Here is a 26,005-nt window from a genome sequence, read left to right on the forward strand (position 1 = left end):
CAAGGTGGCTACTTTCTCTAGGAGAGATTTTTAGAGTTAAAAGAGGATTTGTCTCCCTGACAGTTGTCTTGAATTCTGGGGAAGTCCCATCCTAAGTCATTTGAATCTTTTAATGGCCAAGCCTGTTGCCTATGTTCAAACTCCATTCTGATGATACTGATACTGTGGGTACAAACCAGCAGGCTAGAATCAGCAGTGAGCTGGAGCTCACATATACTGGCTTGCTGGTTAAAATTTCAGGAATTCTTTGAGCTGGCTGTTAAACACAACCATTACTGAAAATTATTTAAGCTCATAATCAAGTGAATTATATTGAAAACAAAGGTAAGGGATATTCAAAACTCATTACTTCTTATTTTGCTAGACTTTACTATTACTGTAATTAATATACTCTTGAAGTTATTCCCATGTATTGTATCCAAAAGAGGAAAATGCCATATAATGCTCTGTTGTCGCTCATCTCTTTCCCACTCTATTTTTAGTGACATCCCATTGGCAGCTTGAAATTTGCCACAGAGAGAATATTTACACCATGAAAATCAGCAAAAGTTACAAATCAAGTTCCTCTTTCTCCCTCATTAAACATTTACCAGCCAACCACGGGCTAAGATACATCAAGCTTTATGGTAATTGGGCCTCTAGACTCCTGAATGCCAAGCCTGGTTCTCTGCCAGCGTGAACTTGGGCAGAAGGCGGAAGGGTGTCTAGAGAATAATGGAGATAATAGACATCAGGAGGTAACTCATTACTTGTTCTCTCTTCCTCCACCTTGGTGGTGATGACAATACCAGCAATGATATAGGACACTTAAGACCATTATGGACCAGGTGATGTATTAGGCATTTTACTTACCCTGTCTGTTTAAGTCTCACACAAGCCATGTAAGACGTTATTGTTTCTATTTTACAGGTGGAAATCTGAAGCTCTGAGAGGTGGAATGACTTGCCTGAATTTACCAGAATCTGGAATTTACCAGCATGTTTACCAGAATGAATTTACCAGTCAGGCTTTGAGACCAGATCTGTCCAACCCAAAATCAGTGCTCTTTCTGAAATACTGGTGGGAAAGGAAGTCATCAGAACTCTATGGACCAACTCTGCACATTTGTTACCTTCTCCAGAAGTGCTTTCGTTGCTGATATGCCAGACGTCTTTTGTTAAAATTAATCTACTACCATCACTATATGGGAAATAACTCTGGCTAGCCTAAGAAAAGCAACCTTACATAGATAAAAATAATTGCACCCCTTCCATCTGCCAAAAGAGTTCTATTGTCTGTTTCCCAGGCAAAATATGGGCTTTGGGAAATATTGCCAATAGACCGTCTGAGTGTGGTTGCAGTAAAGCATTCTAGAATGACTGGAATACCCAGCAAACTGGGTAAGAATCATGTGTTCTGCTGTCACCAGACCTTGCCTGGGCCTGGCAAACTCTGCCTCTGGGGTTAGCAAAACTCCCTTTCTCTCCCCTCTTTCAAACAAGAGTGATTATCAGTTGTCAAAGTTGCTACTTCTGCAGAGAAGGAAAAGTGGTGCTGGACACTGTCCACAGATTGTTTCCCCCTCTGGGGCAAGAGGATTGGGAGAGGGATGTGCACATGCTTTTCTCAATGTGTGGTTTTCTGTTTGGGTTTGTGGTTTAAATCCCTAATTTTGGCAGCCACCTCTGCCACAGACCAGTGAATCCACGCAGGTTGGTTCATTCCATACTCTATGAAATACATTTGATGTTAGAGGGGCAGGGATGTCTGATTTATTATTTCATCCTTGTCTCCAGGGAGGGGAAGCAAAGCTAGTAGTATTTTTTTTTTTTCCAAGGGCAATCTCAGGCATTCTAGAATGCTTTACTGCAGCCACCCTCAGATTGCCTAATGGCAATATTTCCTGAAGTCTATATTTTGCCTGGGAGACAGACAGTAGAACTCTTTTGGCAGATGGAAGGGGTGCAGTTACTTCGATCTACATAAGGTTGATTTCCTGAGGCTAGCCGGAGTTATTCCCCATATTGTGATGGTAGTAGAGACCTCTTGAAAAGGCTGGATGCCTACAGAGGAAAGTCCCTTGGGAAACCTGATTGTTGAATGTATCTGACCATAAGCTTATTCAAATATGGTTTTTTTCAGTTATCTGAAGATTTGGGCTTTCCATGTCTGCCTTCTTTCTTCCTCTTGATGTTTCTAAGGGAGGTAGGTATTGATTGTACTTGAAAAGTATGCCCAGAAGATGGCGTTCATTCCAGTGGGATGGCGAGAGAATGACACGTTGGCACTAGAAAATGCCAGGCTGGAAATCTAGAAATGAAACAAAGGAAAGCACCCCGCAGAGCTGGTGAGGTGTGAGCATGGAGAGTCCCCACCTGGCAGGGAAGTGCTGCAGAAGCAGATGTGATCTGAGCTAACCTGGTTTTCCTCCTCAGTCTGCCTTCTCCCTTCCATTAGGGACATGGCTAGATCCTCCTTGATAAGAGCCCCTAAAAGAGGTCCTGTTTTAGTAATCTAGGCCAACTGGGCTGTTTCCTCAAGCTAGAACTACATGCAGAGAATGGCAGTGCTTCTGTTCTACAGACTTCTTAACCGTTTTGTTGCTCTTGACTGCATCCACAACTTTGGAAATCCCTCTTCCCTTGGCTTCCACAAGCAGACCCCAACTCTTCTCCATCAGAGAAAGTTTTACTATTAATATTATATGATTCTACTGCCCAACAAAACTCAGTATATTTATTTATTTAATTGGCACATTGTAACTGAACACATTTATAGAAATGCCATTTGATGCTTTGACACATATCTATGTTGTATAATGATCCAATCAGAGTAGTTAGTGTATCCATCTCCTCATGCATTTATCATTTGTGGTGAAGACATTCAAAAACTTTTCTTCTAGCTATTTCGTATTATACAATGTTTTACTGTTAACCATGGTCTCCCATAGCTGTGCAATAGAACATCAGAATTTTTTCCTTCTATCTAATTGTAATTTTGTACCCATTGACAAACTTCTCCCAATCCTTTCATTCTCCTTTTCATCCCCATTCTCTGGTAATCATTGTTCTACTGTTTGGTTCTATGATACCAATATATATATTTTTAGATTGCACGTATCAGTGCAATCACATGGCATTTATCTTTCTGTGTCTGGCTTATTTCACTTAACATGATATTCTCCAGGTTCATCCACATTGTTGCAAATGATAGCATTTCATTCTTTTTTTTTTTTTTATGGCTGAAGAGTATTCCATTGTGTTTATACACTACATATTCTCTATGCATTCATTCACTGCTAGACACTTAGGTTGATTCCATATCTTAGGCTGCAGTAAATAGTGCTGCAGTACATAGTGCTGCAGTACACATGGAGTACAGATAACTCTTTGACATAATCATTTTATTTTTTGATATATACTCAGTAGTGGGATTCCTGGGTTTTATGGTAGTTCTATTTTTAATTTTTGAAGACTCTCCATACTGTTTTCCATAATGGCTGTGCTAGTTTACAATCCCACTAACAGTGTGTAACTGTTTCCTTTTCTTCACAAACTTCCTTGCCAACATTTGTTTTCTTGTTTTGTTTTCCTTCCTTCCTTCCTTCCTTCCTTCCTTCCTTCCTTCCTTCCTTCCTTCCTTCCTTCCTTCCTTCCTTCCTTCCTCCTTCCTTCCTTCCTTCCTTCCTTCCTTCCTTCCTTCCTTCCTTCCTTCCTTCCTTCCTTCCTTCTTTCTTTCTTTCTTTCTTTCTTTCTTTCTTTCTTTCTTTCTTTCTTTCTTTCTTTCTTTCTTTCTTTCTTTCTTTCTTTTCTTTCTTTCTAAATAGTCATTGTAACTGTAGTGGAGTTGTATTTCATTGTGATTTTGATTTGCATTTCCCTGATGATTAATGATGTTGAGCATTTTTCAAAGACTTTTTGGCTTTTTGTATGTATTCTTTTGAGAAATGTCTATTTGGGCCTTTTGCCTATTTTTTAATTGGGTTATTTTATTTATGCATTGCTGTTGAGTTATTTAAGTTCCTTATATATTCTAAATACTGACCCCTTGCCAGATGTATGTTTTGCACATATTTTCTCCTATTCTGTAGGTTGTCTCTTCACTCTGTTAACAGTTTCCTTTGCTGCAAAGAGGCCTTTTAGTTTAATGTAATTCCATTTGTCTATTTTGTTGTTGTTGTTACCTGTGCTTTTGAGGTCTTACATAAAAAAAATCCTTGCCCAATCCAGTGTCATAAAGTATTTCCCTTATGTTTTCCTTTAGTAGTTTGGTTTTAGGTTTTCCATTTAAGTTTTTAATCCATTTTGAGTTGATTTCTGTATACGCTGAGAGGTAAGGGTCTAGCCTCATCCTTCTGAATGTGAATACCCAATTTTTCCAGCACAATTTACTCATTATTTATTTATTTCGACTTTCAACTTTTATTTTAGATTCAGGGTGTACATGTGCAGGTTTGTTATAGGCATTTATTGTGTGGTGCTGAAGTTTGGAGTACAATCGAACCCATCACCCAAGTAGTAAGCATAGTACCCAATGGGTAGTTTTTCAGTTCTTGCTCCCCGCCAACTCACTCCCCAACTTGTAGTCCCCCGTGTCTATTGTTCACTTCCTTATGTTCGTGCCCAACACCATTTATTGAAGAGATTATTTTTCCCCCAGTGTGTGTCTTTGACATCTTGGACAAATCAGTTGGCTATGAGTGTGTGAATTTATTTCTGGGCTTTTAATTCTGTTTCATTGGTCTGTTTTTATGGTAGCATCATGCTGTTTTGGTTACTGTAGCTTTATAGTATATTTTGAAGTCGGGTCATGTGATGCCTCCTACTTTGTTGTTGTTCGGGATTGCTTTATCTATTTGGGGTCTTTTGTGGTTTAATATAAATTTTACATATGTTTTTTCTATTTCTGTGAAGAATGCCATTGGTATTTTGATAGGGATAGCATTAATTCTGCAGATCAGTTTGGGTATTATGGCCATTTTAACAATATTAATTATTTCAATTCATAAACATAGGATATGTTTCTATTTGTGTCCTCTTCAATTCTTTTCAAAGTTTCATAGTTGTCAGTGTAGAGATATTTCACCTTCTTAGTTTAGTTTATTCCTAGATATTTTATTTACGTTTTTTAAATTATTATACTATGGGACTGATTTGTTGATTTATTTTTCAGACATTTCACTATTAGCATATAGACATGCTATGGATTTTTATATGTTGATTTTGTATCCTGCAACTTTATCAAATTTTTAAGTTAGTTCTAACAGTTTTTTGGTGGAGTCTTTAGAGTTTTCTATTTATAAGATTATGTCCTCTGTAAACAAGGACAATATGACTTTCTCCTTTTCAATTTGGATGCCTTTATGTTCTTTCTCTTGTCTAATTTCTCTGGTTAAGACTTCTGATATAAGGTAGAATATAAGTGGTGAAGGTGAATATCCTTGTCTTGTTTCTGATCTTACAGAAAAAGCTTTTAGCTTTTCGTCATTCGGAGCTTTTCAAATATGGGTTTATGATGTTGAGGTACATATGTTCTCTATCCAATTTGTGGAGAGTTTTTATCATGAAGGGATGTTGAATTTTGTCAAATGCTTTTTATGCATATATTAAAATGATCATATAATTTTAGTCTTTATTTCTGTTAATGTGGTATATCACATTTATTGTTTTGTGTATGCTAAACTATCTTTGTATCCCTGGGATGAATCCCACTTTGCATCCCTGGTATGATTTTTTAACACGTGGTTGGATTCAGTCTGTTAGTATCTTTTGGAGAATTTTGGTACCTATGTTCATCAGGAACATGGGCCTGTAGTTTCTTTTATTGGTATGTCCTTTTCTGGTTTGGGGATTAGAGTAACGCCACATTAATTAGATGAGTTTGAAAGAATTCCCCCCTCTTCGATTTTCTGGAATAGTTTGCTGAGAATTGGTGTCAATTCTTTATGTTTGGTAGAATTCAGCAGTGAAACCATCATGTTCTGAGCTTTACTTTTATGGAAGACTTTTAAATTACTGATTCAATTTTCTCCTTTGTTATCAATCTACCGAGATTTTCTATTTCTTCATAAGTTAATATGGGCCATGTGTGTACAGAAATGTATCCACTTCTTCTATGTTATTAAATTTATGGGCATATAGTTTTCATAATAGTCTCTTAGGATTCTTCGTATTTCTGTGTTGTTATATCTTTTTCATCTGTGATTTTATTTATTTGAGTTGTCTTCTTTTTTCTTAGTCTATCTGAAGGTTTGTTTTGTTTATCTTTTCAAAAAAACAACTTTCATTTTATTGATCTTTTGGAGTTTTAAAAAAATCTCTATTTTGTTTACTTTTGCTCTGAGCTTTATTATTTCCTTCCTCCTGCCAAGTTGGGGTTTTGTTTGTTCTTATTCTTCTAGTTCCTTAAAGTGCAACAAAATAGCATACACTTATAAACAAAAGAAATCAGTTTCTCACAGTTCTGTAGGCTGGTACGTTTGAGATCAAGGTGCTAGCAAATTAGATGTTCCATAAGGGGTTACTCTCTGATTCATAGTTGGTGCCTTTGTACTGTGTTTTCACATGGAAAAAGAGAAGTGCTGAAGTCACCCTCTCAAGCCCTCTCAAGCCCTCTTGTAAGGCACTAATTCCATTAAGAAGGGTGGAGCCCTCAGGGCATAATCACCTCCTAAAGGCCTCACCTCTTAATACAGATACATTGGGGATTAAGTTTCAACATGAATTTTGGAGGAGACACAAACATTCAAACCACAGCATCAGCTGTTAGCTAAAAAATATTCAGTGACTCTCCATTATCTAAAAGGAAATACCTGGTCAAGTTCTCCTGTTGTACATTCTTCTCACCATTTTCTAGAATGAACTTGCTGCTTGGGCCAGGTCAGACTCTTGGAATCCCCTTCAATATTTGGTTCATTCAAGCCTTCATATTTTGGTCGTGGTGAGAGCTATTTGAAAAGTCAAGAGACAAATAAAGGAACTTAAATTAAATTCAGTAAAGACAGCAAAGAAACTACTCAACTCTTCTCAAATTGAAACAAAAAATGTAAATTTAAGGAAAACAACAAATATTTTGAAATGAATTTGTGTTCTATACCATTGACTTTTGACAACTTGAGATCATTCTGTGCCCTTTGATGTTCATGAACTAGTAGAACCTGATGATTGCAGTGGCTTACAAAGTGTTCCTTGAGTAAATAAATGGATTTCAGGATGGTGAATGAGAAAGCTTACAGACAAAACAAGAAGGATGGAGATCTCTATATATGGAGAGAGGAACTAATGTAAGCAGGCTTCATTTATATTTTGAGAGCCTTACAGTTTACGTAAAAATCAGCAAAATAAAATATAGCATTTATATATATTATTTTAAATGAAAAACACTTACAATTTAAAACTTTTAACACTAAAAGTACATTGCAGTATATTTGTGATATTCATAGGCTGAAACAGATAATAAAAAGTATTATTCTCCATGTCCAAATATAAGGCAAGTTCTTTACTCAATTCACTTTGTTATTACTTCAAAGAGAAGAGGGAGTTTCTTCATATTCAAATCCTTGTGAAGTGTCTGATTATGTGCTATCTTAACAATTTTTTTTCCATCATCAGTATAATGATGGAGGAAGACAACTAACCTGAAATGATCTCAAGCAACACTAGTTTTAGATGATTACAGAAATAACATGGTATAGTCAGAATGCAGCAAAGGTCTCTAACCCAGATTCAATCTTTTTCTTGGGGTAGGCACAGTTTCCCAAATACAAGTGGTAGGTAGGAGTGTAAATAATTTTTTAACAGATGGCTTTATAAAATGATAAATTTAAGTGGTTACTCTTTGAAGATCACAAGTATGCACCAGAAGACAAATGAAAACAAAATCTTTGCATGTTATAAAAATGGGCACCTGTTGCTTGAGATTACGTGTGCAGTATGAGTACAATTCATGGGTTAACTTACACAGAAGTATAGATGATACACTCTGCTGATTTAATGATTATAAAGATGTTGAAGATACACAATAAAGATTTTGAATAAACATTGTAATATACATGAGAATGGGAAAAAGCAGTATTTCTGCATAATATAGTTTTTTATTAGGTTATTTTAGATGTGTTTGTATAACTTAATGGCCATATTAAATACTATGAATAAAAATATGACTAGTTTATGTGTACTCCTAAAAGCTTTAATATTTGGCTTGGCCAAGAATTTTTCTTAAAATTGGTATTCTGATAGGAAAAATGGGACTTATTCCTACATATAGAGTTGGCTTACATTTGGGCATACATATCATTCATTGGACTTTCTAGGAGATGTTGTTTGGTTATGGACACAAGCTTAAAGGTGTATGATGAATGCTTCTTTCAGTCCTGACATCACAAGTCTGTGATGTATAACCATAATTAGAATTAAGGTAGAAACGTTTAAATGTTGAGTCTTCCATGGACATGAGGCCCCTTTGTTGGGACCTTGATGTGGTTTCCTGAGAAAAGAGAAACCATAGGAGAAGGCCACATAAGGAGATCAAAAGAGTCTTCTAATATTTAAAGTTCTGGGTCATTCTTTTCCTCCCAGGCCTGAAATAGCCAAGAAACCCTTCTTCTCATATCATATTTCTAGGAACCCAGACTCCATGTCCTTAGACCTGCCTCAATCTATTCCAGTCTTTCTCAGCTGGGAGCCTCATTTGAGCCACGGACACAGAAAATAATTTGAGTGATTATTTTGTCATTTCCCCCACGGGTGGTTCATAACTAGGACTATTGTGGATGCAGAGGAGAGAAGTTAATGAATAATGTTTAATGGATACCTTAGGGCTCCTCTAGTCTATCTCTTGGGTTTTCATTCTTGTAGGGTTTTTATAGTTTTGGGTTTTACATTTAAGTCTTTAAACCATCTTGTGTTAATTTTTGTATATGATGAAAGGAAGGGGTCCAGTTTCAATTTTCTGCATATGGCTAGCTATTTCTCCCAGCACTATTAATTAAATAGGGAATCCTTTTCCCATTGCTTATCTTGTTAGGTTTGCCAAAGATCAGATGGTTGTAAGTGTGCAGCCTTATTTCTGAGTTCTTTATTTTGTTCCATTTGTCTATGTGTCTGTTTGTGTACCGGTACCATGCTGTTTTGGTTACTGTAGCCTTGTAGTATAGTTCGAAGTCAGGTAGTGTGATGCCTCCAGTTGTGTTGATTTTGCTTGGGATTGTCTTGTAATTTGGGCTCTTTTTTGGTTCCATATGAATGTTAAAACACTCTCTTTTAATTCAGTGAAGAACATCAATGGTAGTTTAATGGGAATAGCATTGAATCTATAAATTACTTTGGGGAGTATGGCCATTGTCACAATACTGATTCTTCCTATCCATGAGCATGAATTTTTTTTCCTTTTGTTTGTGTCCTCTCTGATTTTTTGAATAGTGGTTTGTAGTTCTCCTTAAAGATGTCCTTTACTTCCCATGTTAGCTATATTCCTATGTATTTTGTTCTCTTTGTAGCAATTGTGAATGGGAGTTCATTCATTATTTGGCTCTCTGCTTGCCTGTTGCTTGGTGTATAGGAATGCTAGAAATTTTTGCACATTGACTTTGCTGAAGTTGCATATCAGCTTAAGAAGTTTTTGTGCTGGGATGATGGGTTTTTCTAGATATAAGATCATGTCATCTGCAAACAAAGATAATTTGACTTCCTTTCTTCCTATTTGAATATGCTTTATTTCTTTCTCTTGCCTGATTGCTCTGGCCAGAACTTTCAATACTATGTTGAAAAGGAGTGATGAGAGAGGGCATCCTTGTCTTGTGCTGGCTTTCAAGGGGAATGCTTCAAGCTTTTGCCCATTCAGTATGATATTGGCTGTGGGTTTGTCATATATGACCCTTATTATTTTGAGGTATGTTCCTTCAATACCTACTGGGAATTTTTAACAGGAAAGGATGTTGAATTTACTGAAGGCCTTTTCTGTATCTTTTGACATAATCATGTGGTTTTTGTCTTTAGTTCTGCTTATGTGATGAATCACATTTACTGATTTGCATATGTTGAACTAACCTTGCATCCTGGGGATGAAGCCAACTTGATTGTGGTGAATAAGCTTTTTGAGGTGCTGCTGGATTTGGTTTGCCAATATTTTACTGAGGATTTTTGCGTCAATGTTCATCAGGAATATTGGCCTGAAGTTTTCTTTTTTGTTGTATCTCTATCAGGATTGGGTATCAGGATGATATTGGTCTCATAGAATGATGGAGGAGTCCCTTCTCTTTAATGTTTTAGAATAGTTTCAGTAGAAATAGTACCAGTTCTTCTTTATGTCTGGTAGAATTCAGCTGTGAATCTATCTCATCCTGGACTTGTGTTTGTTTGTTTGTTTTTTGTTTGGTATGCTATTTATTACTGCCTCAATTTCAGAACTTGTTATTGGTCTATTCAAGGATTCACTTTTCTTCCTGGTTCAGTCTTGGGAGGGCAAAGGTGTCCAGGAATTTATTCAGTTCTTCTAGATTTTCTAGTTTATGTGCATAGAGGTATTGATAGAATTCGCCAACAGTTGTTTGTATTTCTGGGGGGTCAATGGTAGTATCCCCGTTATCATTTTTTATTGTGTTTATTTGGTTCTCCTCTCTTTTTATCTTTATTAGTCTAGCTAGCAGTCCATCTATTTTGTTAATTACAAAAAATACCAGCTCCTGGGTTCATTAATTTTTTAAAGGATTTTTTGTATCTCTGTCTCCTTTAGTTCCCCTCTGACCTTGGTTATTTCTTGTCTTCTGCTAGCTTTGGGATTTATTTGCTCTTGGTTCTCTTGTTCTTTTAGTTTTGATGTTAGGTTGTTAACCTGAGATCCTTATAGCTTTTTGATGTGGGCATTTAGTGCTATAAATTTCCCTCTTAACACTGCTTTAACTGCACCCCAGAGATTCTGACACATTACCTTTTTGTTCTTATTAGTTTCAAAGAACTTCTTGATTCTGCCTTAATTTCACTATTTACCCAAGAGTCAGTCAAGAGCAGATTGTTCAATTTCCATGTAATTGTGTGGTTTTGAGTGAATTTCTTGAGATCTAATTTGATTGCACTGTGGTCTGAGAGACTGTTATGATTTCAGTTCTTTTGTATTTGCTAAGGAGTGTTTTACCTCCAATTATGTAATCAATTTTAGAGTCAGCGCCATGTGGCAATGAGAAGAATGTATATTCTGTTGTTTTGGGGTGGGGAGTTCTGTAGATATCTATCAGGCCTGCTTGATCCAGAGCTGAGTTCAGGTCCTGAATATCTTTGTTAATTTTCTGTCCTTGATGATCTGTCTAATAATGTCAGTGGGATGTTAAAGTCTCTCACTATTTTTCTGTGGAAATCTAAGTCTCTTTGTAGATCGATCTCTCAGAAGTTGCTTTATAAATCTGGGTGTTCCTGTATTCGGTGCATATATACTTAGGACATTTAGCTCTTCTTGTTGAATTGGACTATTTACCATTATGTAATGCCCTACTTTGTCTTTCTTTAATCTTTGTTGGTTTAAAGTCTGTTTTGTCAGAGACTAGGATTGCTACCCTTGATTTTTTCTGTCTTCCATTTCCTTGGTAAATTTTCCTCCTTCTCTTTATTTTGAGCCTACATGTGTCTTTGCATGTGAATTGGGTCTCTTGAAGATAACGTACTAATGGGTCTTGGTTCTCTATCCAGCTTGCCATTCTGTGTCTTTTAATTGGGACATTTAGCCCATTTACATTTAGGGTTAGTATTGTTATGTGTGAATTTGATCCTGTCATCATGATACCGGCTGGCTATTTTGCAGATATGTTTATGTGATTGCTTTATAGTGTCACTTGCCTGTGTACTTCAGTGTGTTTTTGTCATGGTTGGTAATAGTTTTTCTTTTCCATATTTAGTGTTTCCTTCAAAAGCTCTTGCAAAACAGGCTGAGTGGTTACAAATTCTTTCAGCATTTGCTTGTCTGAAAGGGATCTTATTTCTCCTTCATTTATGAAGCTTAGTTTGGCCAGATAAAAAATTCTGGGTTGAAAATTCCTTTCTTCAATAATGTTGAATATTTGCCCCCAATCTCTTCTGGATTAAATGCTTTCTGCTGAGAGGTCTGCTGTTAATCTGATGGGCTTCCCTTTGTAGATGACCTGGCCTTTCTCTCTGGCTGCCCTTAACATTTTTTCTTTCATTTTAGTCTTGGAGAATCTGAAGATTACATGTCTTGAGGTTGAGCTTCTTGTGCAGTATTTTCCTGGGATTCTTTGCATTTCCTGAATTTGAATGTTGGCCTGTCTTGCTAGGTTGGGGAAGTTCTCCAGGATGATATTCTGAAGTATGTTTTCCAATTTGATTCCATTCTCCCCATCTCTTTCAGGTATGCCAATTGGTTGTAGGTTGTGAAATTCTCTTTTTGTGTTTTTCAGCTCCATCAGGTCAGTTATGTTCCTCTCTAAACTGGCTATTCCGGCTATCAGCTCCTGTATTGTTTTATCATGATTCCTAGCTTCTTTGCACAGGGTTACAACATGTTTCTTTAGCTAATTGAAGTTCATTATTACCCACCTTCTGAAGCCTACTTCTGTCAATTCAGCCATCTCAGCCTCAATCTAGTTCTGTGCTCTTGCTGGAGAGGTGTTGTGGTCATGTGGCAGAGAAGAGGTACTCTGGCTTTTTGAGTTTTCAGCATTTTTGTGTTGAATCTTCCACATGTTTGTGGGCTTATCTACCTTAGGTTTTTGAGGTTGCTGACCTTTGAATGGGGTTTTTGTGGGGTCATTTTTGTTGATGTTGTTGTTTTCGTTTTTTTTTTTTTTTTTTTTTTTTTTTTTTTTTTTTTTTTCAGTCAGGCCACTCTTCTATAGGGTGGCTGTGGTTTGCTGGGGATCCGCTCCAGACCCTAGTTGCCTCAGTGTTTTTTGTACCTGGAGGTATCATCAGTGAAGGCTGTGAAACAGCAATGATGGCAACCTGCTCCTTCCTCTGAAAGCTCTGTCCCAGGGTGGAATTGACCTGTTGCCAGCCTGAATGTACCTGTAGGAGGTGGCTGGAGAATCCTGTTGGGAGGTCTCATCCAGTCAGGAGGAACAGGATCAGTGATCCATTTAAAGAAGCAGTCTGGCTGCTTTTTGGTAGAGCAGATGTGCTGCACTGAGGCGGACCTTTCCTTGTCTGGACGATTTGGACTCTCAAAAGCTGGCAGACTGAAATGGCTGAGTTGCCTGAACGACAGAGACGGTGGCTGCCCCTCCCCTGGGAGCTCCATCCCAGGGAGAGATCAGAGCTGTGTCTGCATAACCCTGGTTGGAGTGGCTGAAACCCCCACAAGGAGGTCCCACCCAGTGAGGAGGAATGGATTGGGGCCCTGTTTAAAGAAGTAGTCTAGCCACGATCTGGCAAAACAGTTGTGCTGTGTCATAGGGGGACCCTTCCTTGTCTAGACCGTTTGGATTCTCCACAGCCAGGAGGCGGGAATGGCTGAGGTGACTGAACCACAGAGATGGGCTGCCCCTCCCCTCAGGAACTTGGTCCTGTCTCAGGCAGACTCCAACCTGTTGCTGTTGGCTGGCTGGAATTCCAAGCCAGTATGAGGTGCCATGGAAGAGGGACCTGCAGAATGATGCTGCTTGGCTCCCTGGATTCAGCCCCCTTCCTAGGGGTATGAACAGGTATCCTGCCTTGCTCGGGATCCTAGGGCTGGAGTATGTAACACTCCTAGGTCTCTGTGCATGCCTGAGCAGCTGCTTTGCTAAGACTCCACACAGCGTTGTGTGTCAGACCTAAGGCCCTGGTGGCATGGGCTCACGAGGGGATCTGCTGATTCACAAGTTGCAAAGTTCTGTGTGAGAATTGTGGTTTCTCAGGCAGGGTCACACAATTACTCACTGCTTCTCTTGGTTGGGGGTGGGGGTTCCTTTGGCTCCATGCAGCTTCTGGCTGGGCCATTGCCCCACCCTGGTTTTCTTCATTATCTGTGGGTTGAGTTGTTTGCTTAGTCAGTCCCAGTACAAGAAACTGGATATCTCAGTTGGTGGTGCTGAATTCACTTGCTACTTTTATTCCTCTTCGTTAGTGCCATGTACTGCAGCTGCTTCTAATTGGTCATCTTGGTCCGTTGATCACATTTTATTTAGCTGTTCATTTTTTATCTTGTCTAGATCTTAAGGGGCATATGCTTGTGGCATGAAGCTCACATTTGGGTTACAAAGATAATAACAAGGTATAGAATGTATCCTCAAGAAACTTAAAGTCTAGAGGATAAGGCAAATACATAGAAAGAAAATTTCAAAATTATGTCCCAAGCTACAGGGAAAGGGAAAAGTACTGGGTTCTATGCAAATCCAAAGGAAAGATATAAAGGAAAGTCTCCTTGGGGGAGATAACAAGATTTTTAATGAGGATTAGAAATTATTCAGGTAAAGAAGTGTGGAAAGGACATTCTGGGTAGACAGATTCACTTGAGGATACCACTACTACTTTATTACTACTGCTAGTATCACTACTGCTAGATAACATTAATGAGTATGTACTATATGTACCAGACACTGTTGTAATAAATTTATACTTACAACTCTTTTGAACTTTACAGTTCTGTACATAGGAGATATGTACTATTGTTATCACCATTTTACATATAAAGGAGTTATTCAGGTCACTTGCTCAAGGTCACAGAACCAAGTAGTTGATGGTGAGTTGAACCCAAGTAGTCTTATGCAAGAGCTCAACATGCTTAATCACTATACTAGAGTTTAGTGAGTATACTAGATTTTTGGAGTACATAAACCTCCATATCTCCTGGAATTTTCCCCCTCTTTCTTCTTCACCAAAATATCTTTTTCCTGTTAGGATGTACCAATAATCGTGTTCCAGTTGGGCAATCCACTGTAGATTGCCACAAAAATACTGTGTAAGAAACAACCACAAAATATTTATTTAACTTAGGATTCAGTGGGATTCAGATGATCTGGACTAGACTTGGTCTTGGCTGGGCTCGCTGATGTGTTTGTGGACAGCTATGAGTCAGTTATGTAGCTATGTTTATCTTGGATGAACTTTATCACATGTCTAGGAGTAGGCTGACTATTGGTTGAACTAAGCTGGTTCAACTAGGATTGTGGGGAAGATCTAAATTACATTCAGATTTCCATAGTTTTAACCTAATATCCTTTTTCTGTTCCAAGATCCCATCCAGGATATCATATTACATTTAGTTGTCATGTCCCATAGGCTCCTCTTGGTTGTGACTGTTTCTCAGACTTTTTTTTTTTTCCCCCCCAATGACTTTGGCAATTTTGAGGCATACTGTTCAGGTAATTTGTAAAATTCCCTAAATTGGAGTTTGATGTTTTTCTCATTATTAGACGGGAGTTATGCGTTTGGGGGGCGAAGACCACAGAGGTTCGTTTTTAGTATATTATATCAAGGGTACATGCTATTAACATGACTTATCATTGTTGATTTTCACTTGCATTGGATTTTAAAATGAATCTTATATAAAACTCTATTTTTAATTGTATAAACTATATAATGGGGGATAAACTTACAAATATATTCTCCTAATCCCAAGGGACCTTGTACCATTTCAGTTGTTACTTGGATTAAATGCATGAAGATGTATGAGATTTTAAGTCAATGGGTTAACTATTATAAGCATGATAAATAAGTTTAATTTCTCATAACAAATATAAGGCGAGTTCTTAGTCTGTTTTGTGGTGCTATTCTGTGTCGAATACTCAAAACTGAGTAATTTTTCAGGGAAAGAAATTTATTTCCTCACATTTCTTGAGGGTGGAAAGTCTAAGATCAAGGTGCTGGCATCTGGTAAGGGCCTTCTTGTAGCATCATGTGATGGACGATAAGAGAGAGAGGGAAGGGGGCTGAAAACATCTTTTTATAAGAAATCACTCCCATGATAACAGCCCTAATCCATTAATGAGGCAGAGCCCTCATGACCTACTCACCTCTTAAAGGTCCTGCCTCTTAACACGGTTGGTTTAGGAATAAAGTTTCCCACACATGAACTTTGGAGAGCTCATTGAAACCACAACAGGCAGTAAATACAATTTCCCAATGCAAACAAAAAAGGAAACATCTTCGTTTCAAGGTAAAGATTATATCAAATATGAACCATTAGAGTTGAAAGAGTATTTCAGGGAGAAGAGCCAAGATGGCCAACTAGACACAGCCAGGAAGAGCTTCTCCCACCAAGAGCAACCAGAACATCAAGCAGACTGGCATACTCCAAACAGATCTTTGAAAAGAAGGAATTGAGAGTGGATACAGGGAAGATGCAAGCCCTGGGGCTGAAAGGGGAGGAAGGTGGGAAACCTGCACAGGGTTGCTGACCACTGGAACTGTTCTTGGCCCTGAGGGGCTCCTAGGGGAAGGGTGAATGAAATAGGCATGAAGAGGCCCACTCTTGCCACAGACCTTGGGATCTTAGCTACAAGAGACCCACAACCCTTACAGACATTTGAGTTGGCAGGGAGAACTGTCCAGAGAATTAGCAGAGACAGAACTCCTGTCTGTGTGGAGCCCAGAGGGTTGGCATGGGAAAGGCTGCAGTGGAGCACACAGCCATGAGCACCCATCCCAAGCCATGGTCACCCATCCCATGAGCACCCATATTCCTCTAGGTGACTTTAGCCTTTGTTAGTTGCTGGATCTGGAGACAGCAGGGCTATCTTTCCTGTGGGATGGGGCCAGTCTCAAATGAATGTCCCATCTGCCAGCCTCTCCTAGGGTCCCTGCCTGGCTACACCCACTTGCAGCACAACCTTAGCTGCCCCACTGAAATGCTTGTCAGCAGCCACCATCAAATCTCTTTCACTGGCAGCCCCCTCCTTCCCAATGGAATACTTTTGCAGAGATTCCCACTAGTACATACCAACCTGTAGACTCTTCCCAGCCATGTTGCCACAGCCCCACTGCTGCCCAGCCAGCATGCACACATATGTAGTCCCCCTGCTGCCCTATTGGTGGGCACTCACCCATGGCCTCCTGCTGCCCTGTTGGTGTGCACTTGCTGGCAGCTCCCTGCTGCCCTGCTGCCCATGGCTCCCCTGTCATCCATGGCTCCCCTGTCACAGTGTACTCTCTTGTGTACCCACCACCATCCTGTCACAGCACTTTTGATGGCATCCCCCGTCTGAATGTTGTTGCTAGCACACTGGGAACACCTCAGCTTCTCCAGTGCAACAGGTGCTTGACCTAGAGGGGCCAGAGAGCAAAGCTGTAGGCTTGATGCCAGCTCCTCAGGATGAGAGCATGAAGCTCAGGAGTGTTGAGCAGAGCCTTGGCCTCCTGAAAGCATCCAGAAATGAAGCCAATTGATTAGACCCAACTTATGCCACAATAAAACCCTTACGGACATCAAAGAATATACAAGCAAAAAGACCCATTCAAAGGACAACAACTTCAAAGATTAAAGGAACATCAGCCCATACAGATGAGAAAGAACTAGTGCAAGAATTATGGCAATTCTAAAAGCCAGTGTCTTCTTACCTCCAGATGACTGCACTGGCTCCCCAGCAATGGTTCTTAACCAGAGTGGAATGGCTAAATGACAGACATATAATTCAGAATCCGGATAACAAGGAAGCTCAATGAGATAGAAGAGAAAGTTGAAACTGAATCCAAGTAAAACAGTCCAACAGTTGAAACATGACGTAGCCACTTGAAGAAAGAACCAAACTGAATTTCAGAAAATTAAAAATTCATTACAGTAATTTCATAATGCAATTGGAAGCATTAATGACAGAATAGAGCAAGCTGAGGAAATAATCTCAGAGCTCAAAGACTGTTCCTTTGAATCAATGCAGGCAGACAAAAATAAAGAAAAATGAATGGGTAAATTCCTGAAAACATGCAACCTCCCGAGATAGAACCAGGAGGAAATTGAAATCCTGAACAGACCAATAATAAGTTCTGAAATGGAATAAGTAATTAAAAAAAAATCCTACCAGCCAGAAAAAGCCTTGGACTAGATGGATTCACAGCCAAATACTACTAGATGTACGAAGAAGAACTGGTATGAACCCTACTGAAATTATTCCAAAAAAGTTGAAGTAAAGGGACTCCTCCATAACTCATTCTCTGAGACCAGCATCATTCTGATACCAAAACCTGGCAGAGACAAGATAAAAAAAGAAAACTTAAGGCCAGTATTCCTGATGATCATAGATGCAGCAATCCTCAACAAAATACTAGCAAACCAAATCTAGAAGCACATCAAACAGCTAATTGGCCACAAACAAGTAGGCTTTATTCCTGGGATGCAAGTTGGGTTTAACATATGCAAATCACTAAATGTGATTCATTATATAAACAAGGCTAAAAACAACAAGGCTTTTGATAAAATTCAACATCTCTTCATACTAAAATTCCTCGACAAACTAAAAATGGAAGAAACATATCTCAAAAGAAAAAAAGCCATCTATGACAAACCCACAGCCAACATCCTACTGAATGGGAAATAACTGGAAGCATTCTCCTTGAGAACTAGAACAAGACAAGGATGCCCACTTTCACCATTCCTATTTACATAGTACTAGAAGTCCCAGCCAGAGAAATCAGGCAAGAGAACGAAATAAAAGTCATCCAAATAGGAAGAGAGGAAGTCAAACTATTTCTCTTCACAGATGCTATTATACCTATAAAACCCTATAGCCTCTGCCCAAAGGCTCCTGGAATGGATAAACAACTTCACTGAAGTTTCAGGATACAAAATCAATGCACAAAAATCAGTAGCATTTCTATACACAAATAATGTCCAACCTGAGAGTCAAATAAAAAATGCAATCCCATTCACAATAGCCACAAAAGAATAATACCTGGGAATACAGCTAAAAGAAGGAGGTGAAATATCCTACAAGAATTACATAACACCACTGAAAGAAATCAGAGATGACACAAACAAATGAAGAAATGGTTCGTGCTCATAGATAGGAAGAATCAATATTAAAATGGCCGGCTGGGCAGGGTGGCACATGCCTGTAATCCCAGCACTTTGGGAGGCCGAGGCGGGTAGATCACGAGATCAGGAAATTGAAACCATCCTGGCTAACATGGTGAAACCCCCTCTCTACTAAAAATACAAAAAATTAGCTGGGAGTGGTGGCACACACCTGTAATCCCAACTCCTTGAGAGGCTGAGACAGGAGAACCTCTTGAACTCAGGAGGTGGAGGTTGCAGTGAGCCGAGGTTGTGCCTCTGCACTCCAGCCTGGTGATAGAGCAAGACTATGTCTCAAAAAACAAAAAACAAAAACCAAAAAACCATAGCCATACATCCTAAAGCAATATACAGATTCAATGCTATTTGTATCAAACTACCAAATCATTTTTCACAGAATTAGAAAAAACAATTCTAAGATTTATATGGAATAAAAAAAGCCTGAATAGTCAAAGCAATCGTAAGTAAAAAAACAAAGCTGGAGGCATCACACTACCCGACTTTATACTACAAGGTTACAGTAAGCAAAACAGCATAGAACTGTTATAAAAACAGACACATAGACGAATAAAACAGGTTAGAGAACCCAGAAATAAAGCTACACATCCACAACCATCTGATCTTTGGGAAAGCCGACAACAACAAGCAATGGGAAAGGACTCTCTATTGATTAAATGGTGCTGTGATAGCTGGCTAGCCATATGCAGAAGATTGAAACCAAGCTCCTTCCTTTTACCACATACATAAATATCAACTCGAAATAGATTAGAGACTTAAATATAAGACCTAAAATTATAAAGACCGTAAAAGAAAACCTAAAAGTTACTATTCTGGACATAGGCCTTGACAAAGATTTCATGATGAAGTCTCCAAAGGCAGCTGCAACAAAAGCAAATACAGACAAGTGAGGTCAAATTAAACTAAAGAGCTTCTGCACAGCAAAATAAACTATCAACAGAATAAACAGTCAACCTACAAAATGGGAGAAAACATTCGCAAAGTATGCATCTGACAAAGTCTAATATCCAGAGTCTATAAGGAACTTAAATCAACAAGTGAAGAACAAGCAACCTCTTTAAAAAATGGGCAAAGGACATGAACAGACACTTCTCAAAAGAAGACATACATGTGGCAACAAGTATATGAAAAAATGCTCAACAACATTGATCATTAGAGAAATGCAAATCAAAACCACAATGAGATACCATCTCACACCAGTCAGAATGACGAGTATTAAAAAGTCAAGAAACAACAATGTTAGCAAGGTTGCGGAGAAAAGGGAACAATTATACCCTGCTGGTGGGAATGCAAATTAATTCAGTCACTGTGGAAAGCAGTTTGGAGATTTCTCAAAGAACTAAGAACTACCATTTGACCCAACAATCCTATTACTGGGTATATACCCAAAGGAAAATAAATCATTCTACCAAAAAGACACATGCACCCGTATATTTATTGCAATACTATTCACAATAGCAAAGACATGGACTCAACCTAGATTGGATAAAGAAAATGTCGTGCATATACACCATAGAATACTATGAAGCCATAAAAAACAAAATCATGGTCTTTGCAGCAACATGGATGCAGCTGGAAGCTATGATCCTAAGTGAATTAATGCAGAACAGAAAACCAAATACTGCCTGTTCTCATTCAAAAGTGGGAGCTAAACATTGAGTACACATGAACACTAAAAAGGGAACAAGAGGCACATGTGCGGCACCTCTTTTCCTTCTTCCATTTCCACTGCCTTTCACGGTCCAGGAAGCCACCATCACAGAGGCGGCAGAGTCAGGAAGTTCAAGATGGCCCCGGCGGAGACCCAGACGCTGCGGGAACAGCCGGAGATGGAAGATGCTGATAATTCTGAAAAGAGTATACATGAAGAAAATGGAGAAGTATCAGAAGACCAATCTCAAAATAAGAACAAAATAAGTAAAAAAAGTATAAACACAGAAGTAAACATAAGAAACATAAACATTCCTCAGAAGACAAGGATAAAAAACATAAGCGTAAGCATAAATGCAAGAAACACAAAAGAAAAGAGGTTACGGATGCTTCTGATAAAGAGGGTATGTCTCCAGCAAAAAGAACTAAACTTGATGATTTAGCTTTGCTAGAAGACTTGGAAAAACAGAGAGCCTTGATTAAGGCTGAACTTGATAGTGAGTTAATGGAAGGAAAGGTCCAATCTGGTATGGGGTTCATTTTACAAGATTGTGAGTCTGGCTCTGAAGAAGAGGGGGAGATTCATGAAAGGCAAGAAATGGAAATAGATCTAGTACTAGATCTTCAAGTACAAAGGGGAAACTTGAACTGTGGACAATAAAAGTACTACAAAAAACGAAGTAAAAGCAGATCCAAAGAACGGAGTAGATGTAGGTCTGATAAGAAGAAAAGTAAGGGGGGTATTGAAATAGTTAAACAGAAAACAACTAGGAGCAAGTCAAAGGAGAGGAAAAAGTCTAAAAGCCAATCAAAAGAAGTAAGTCTCAAAATCAAGCAAGAGAATTAAAATCCCCTACCCTTAGAAGGTGATCTTAAGAGAAAATTGGTAAGGCCAGATCTCCTGCTGATGATAAGGTTAAAACTGAAGATAAGAGTAAATAAAAAAACAAGACAAATCCCCAATTGTAAATGAAAGTAGAAGTCACGATCAAGGTAAAAAATTGAGATCCCCAGTTGATTTAAGAGGTAAATCCAAAGACAGAAGGTCACAGTCCAGAAAGAGAAAATGAAAACAGTCTGAAGCTGATAAAGAAAAGAACCCAATTAAAAAAAGATACTTCATCTGAGAAAGAAAATAGGTCACCCAGTAGAAGACCTAGTTGTAGTCCTAAAAGAAGTTTGTCTCCAAAACCACGTGATAAATCATGAAGAAGTAGGTCTCCACTTTTAAATGATAGAAGATCTAAGCAGAGCAAATCTCCCTCTTGAACACTGTCTCCTGGTGGAACAGCTGAGCCGATCCTTAGAAGGAAAATGAAGAGAACCAGAGAGAGGACAACTTTCTTCTTCAAGAACACGACCTTGAGATGATATCCTCAATAGATATGAAAGATCAAAAGATGCCAGCCCCATTAATAGGTGGTCTCCAATTCGAAGAAGAAGTAGATCTCCCATTAAAAGGAAGTCTCATTCCCCACTCAGACGTAGCACAAAACGTTGGGTCTCCAAGAAGAAGATGCAGGTCTCCTTGGGAAAGGGACAGAGGTTGGAGGAGCAGATCATGCTTGAAAAGGTGGTCTCAGTCATGGGGTGGTCATAGATGAAGGAGCAGAAGCAAAGTAAAGGAAGATAAATTTAAAGGAAGTGTTTCTGAAGAAATGAAAGTTGAACAGAAATATTTGTCTGATGATAACCTTGAAGATTTTGATGTGGAGGAAGAAGATGAAGAAGCCCTAATAGAACAGAGAAGAATCCAAAGGCAGGCAATTGTTCAGAAATATAAATATCTTGCTGAAGATAGCAATATGTCCGTGTCATCTGAACCAAGCATCCCCCAGAGCAGTACGAAAACATGATCACCTATCCTTCTGGAGCGAGTAGCTGCTGTTGTTAAAGAGTATGAATGGGAAAATGTTGATACATTTGAGGCCTCAGTGAAAGCCAAGCATAATCTAATGACAGTTGAACAGAATAATGGTTCATCTCAGAAGAAGTTGTTAGTACTTGATATGTTTTACAGAATCTGATGATATGTTTGCTGACGATTTTGATAGTGCTTGTCTCTGGGCTGCTGGCAATGGATAAGATTCAAAGAGAATCCCAACCTCAGAGATAACTGGACTGATTCAGAAGGCTATTATCATGTGAACATAGGTGAAGTCCTAGATAAATGTTACAATGTGTATGGCTACACTGGGCAAGGTATATTCAGTAATGTTTTATGAGCCAGAGATAATGCAAGAGCCAGCCAAGAAGTGGCTGTCAAGGTCATCAGAAACAATGAGCTCATGCAAAAGACTGGTTTAAAAGAACTAGAGTTCTTGAAAGAATTTGATGCCGATCCTGATGACAAACTTCATTGTCTGCGACTCTTCAGGTGCTTCTATCACAAATATCTCTGTCTCATATTCGAGCCTCTCAGTATAAACTTACAAGAGGTGTTAAAAAATATGATAAAGATACTGGTATTCATATTAAAGCTGTAAGATCCCATAGTCAGCAGTTTTTCCTGGCATTGAAATTCCTCAAAATATGCGATATCCTACATGTAGACAACAAGCCAGACAATATCCTGGTTAATCATCAGAAACTATTTTAAAGTTTGTGCTCTGGGGTTGGCTTCACATGTTGCGGGTAATGACGTTATACCTTATCTTGTCAGTAGATTTTATCGTGCTGTTGAAATCATTATAGGTAAAAGCTGTGACTATGGTATACATATGTGGTCAGTAGGTTGCACCTTAAATGGACTCTATACTGGAAAAATTTTATTTCCTGGCAAAACAAATAACTGTATATTGAAGCTTGTGATGAATCTCAAAGGAAAGATGCCAAATACGATGATTCAAAAGGTGCATTCAAAGATCAGCATTTTGATCAAAATCTCAACTTCATGTACATAGAAGTTGATAAAGTAACAGACAGGGAGAAAGTTATTGTTATGAGCACCATTAATCCAACTAAGGACCTATTGGCTGACTTGATTGGGTGCCAGACACTTCCTGAAGACTGATGTAAAAAAGTATACCAGCTAAAGGACTTGTTGGACCAGATTCTAATGTTGGGCCTAGCTAAATGAATTAGCATCAACCAGGCCCTACAGCATGCCTTCATCCAGGACAAAATTTAAGCAAGATGAAGAAACTCCAAGGGTTTGAGTAAATACAGGGACTGAAGAAATTTCACAGCACTTTATTAATGAATATAAACTTATAAATATTTCTCCAGCAGATTTGAGGAAGCATGATATATTTGAATTTCTTTTAGAAATGTTAGTTAATCCGTTTTGTGTCTTATGTGAAATTTCACCACAGAACTGTTTTAAATTGCCAAGACTGAAGAAAATTACAGTGCTAATGTATATGGTTGCAGTTCACATGAAAGACAAAAGCATCTGTTATAAAACGAGTAGTAATATTGGGTGGTTGATTTGTTTTTAGCAGACTTGGCTTCATTTTGGTCTTCAGATAAAATGGCCGGCATAAATGCTGTTTATATTCATGTTTTCCTAGGTGCAGCATGCCGTTGATGTATTCAGTGCCGAAAGGGGTCTGTTCCTTCTTGAGCCTGCCTGCAGGGATGGTCTCCTTAAAGAAAATGTGGCACATATATACCACAGAATACTATGCAGCCATAAAAAAGAATGAGTTCTTGTCCTTTGCAGGGACATGGATGAAGCTGGAAGCCATCATTCTCAGCAAAATAACACAGGAACAGAAAACCAAACACCGCATGTTCTCACTCATAAGTGGGAGTTAAACAATGAGAACACATGGACACAGGGAGGGGAACATCACACACCGGGGCTGTTGGGGTAGGGGACAAAGGGAGGGAGAGCATTAGGACAAACACCTAATGCATGCAGGGCTTAAAACCTAGATGATAGGTTGATAGGTGCAGCAAACTACCATGGCACATGTATACCTATGTAACAAACCTGCACGTTCTGCACATATATCCCAGACTTCAAGTAAAGTAAAACTAAGAAAAAAAAAAAAGAAAAAGCAGGTTGTGTACCGCATTCAGTACACTGAAGGTAAGCTACACCATTGACAGCTCTGGTGTTTTAAGATGTCATTTTATTGGAACAACTGACAAATGGGGAATGTTAGCTTTGTGGCAGAATTACTTGCATGTGTGATAATTAATCTTTTTTTTTTTTTGGCATTGCAACTGTGGCATAGTTACAATTTTTGTTCTGTTCATCACATTTAAAATTGGAAGAGAACGCGCTTAATGGATAGAGCGCCTTCAGTGTACTGTTTCTTATTAACTTTGCTTTTTAAAAATCAACTTGCTATAGACTTTATATACATTTTGTAAAATACAGTTCCTAGTGACATAGAAACACTGCATAGTTTTCATTTACTAATTACAAATGTTGAGGCCTAATTCTGAAAGTCCTCATATTTAAAGGTTAGATAGACAGCGTAATGAAATTTTTAACTATGTGTATCTCATTTTGAAAGTGTACTGCTTTATGGTAAAAGCGTTTTCATGTGTTCATTGTTTTCATTATCTGTGATCATGTTGTCTTTCAATACAAGCATAAACCTTCCACTCTTGAACAAAGCAGCTACTTTTTAAAAGCAGTAATTGCTGCTTTACTTTTTATTTCTTTTGTAAATGAAGCTTTTCTTTAAGAATGTGACTTTAAAGTGTTGTCTATTGCATAAAACAGTTGACACTCACTTCTTGTAAAGTGAAGATTGTTCTACTGCATGTGAAGTGGGCCATGCAGATTTCTGTATGTTCTCAGTATGCACCACTAGATAATAAAGTATTTTGTGAACAAGGAAAAAAAGAAGGGAACAATAGACACAGGGACCTACTTGATGAGGGATACCACCTATTGGGTACCATGCGCACTACGTGGGTGATGAAATCATTTGTATATCAAACCCCGGTGACACACAGTTTACCCACAGCACATCTGGACATGTACCCCCTGAACCTAAAATAAAAGTTGAGAAAAGAAAAAAAAAAAGAGTTTGGGTGGGAACCAACAAATAAATTTATGCTTATATTTACATTAAAGAAACACTGGACAGATACTAAAGGAAGTTATGTAAGTTTTTACCAAAATGAGGCTTCGGGAATGGAATGGAGTAGATAAGAATAGAGGTAGGAATGACCTATCTGAATATAGACCTCTTAAATTAAATAAATGTCACTTTAAACAAAAGAAAGTATATCTTGTGAGAATTCCTTACAAATAATTAACTCATTTTCATAATGTTTGGATGTAGGATGAGAGCCTTGATTTTCAGTAAAGTCTTTCCTCCTCTTAACTAATGGCTTCCCCTCCCCAACTCCAAGTTACTTCTTACCTTTGGAAAAATGATATTACATACCCCAATGTGGTTTGTTCTCAAAAACACGTATAGCAAGGATTTGTTTTTATTCTTCCAGGATTCTTCATTTCTTG

At 38.4% G+C, this 26,005-nt stretch overlaps 1 long non-coding RNA gene and 1 pseudogene across 1 annotated transcript; both read left to right on the plus strand.

The window, feature by feature from the left end:
• The first annotated feature begins 1,357 nt into the window (after positions 1 to 1,357).
• On the plus strand, positions 1,358 to 26,005 carry LOC139358325 (uncharacterized). Its single transcript, XR_011613095.1, has 3 exons — positions 1,358 to 1,379; positions 2,122 to 2,184; positions 25,990 to 26,005. It is a non-coding gene; the product is annotated as an uncharacterized lncRNA (long non-coding RNA).
• Positions 20,715 to 23,738, plus strand: LOC105487092 (serine/threonine-protein kinase PRP4 homolog pseudogene; annotated as a pseudogene).

This window comes from Macaca nemestrina, chromosome 14, assembly GCF_043159975.1.
Source record: "Macaca nemestrina isolate mMacNem1 chromosome 14, mMacNem.hap1, whole genome shotgun sequence".
Lineage (NCBI taxonomy): Eukaryota > Metazoa > Chordata > Mammalia > Primates > Cercopithecidae > Macaca > Macaca nemestrina.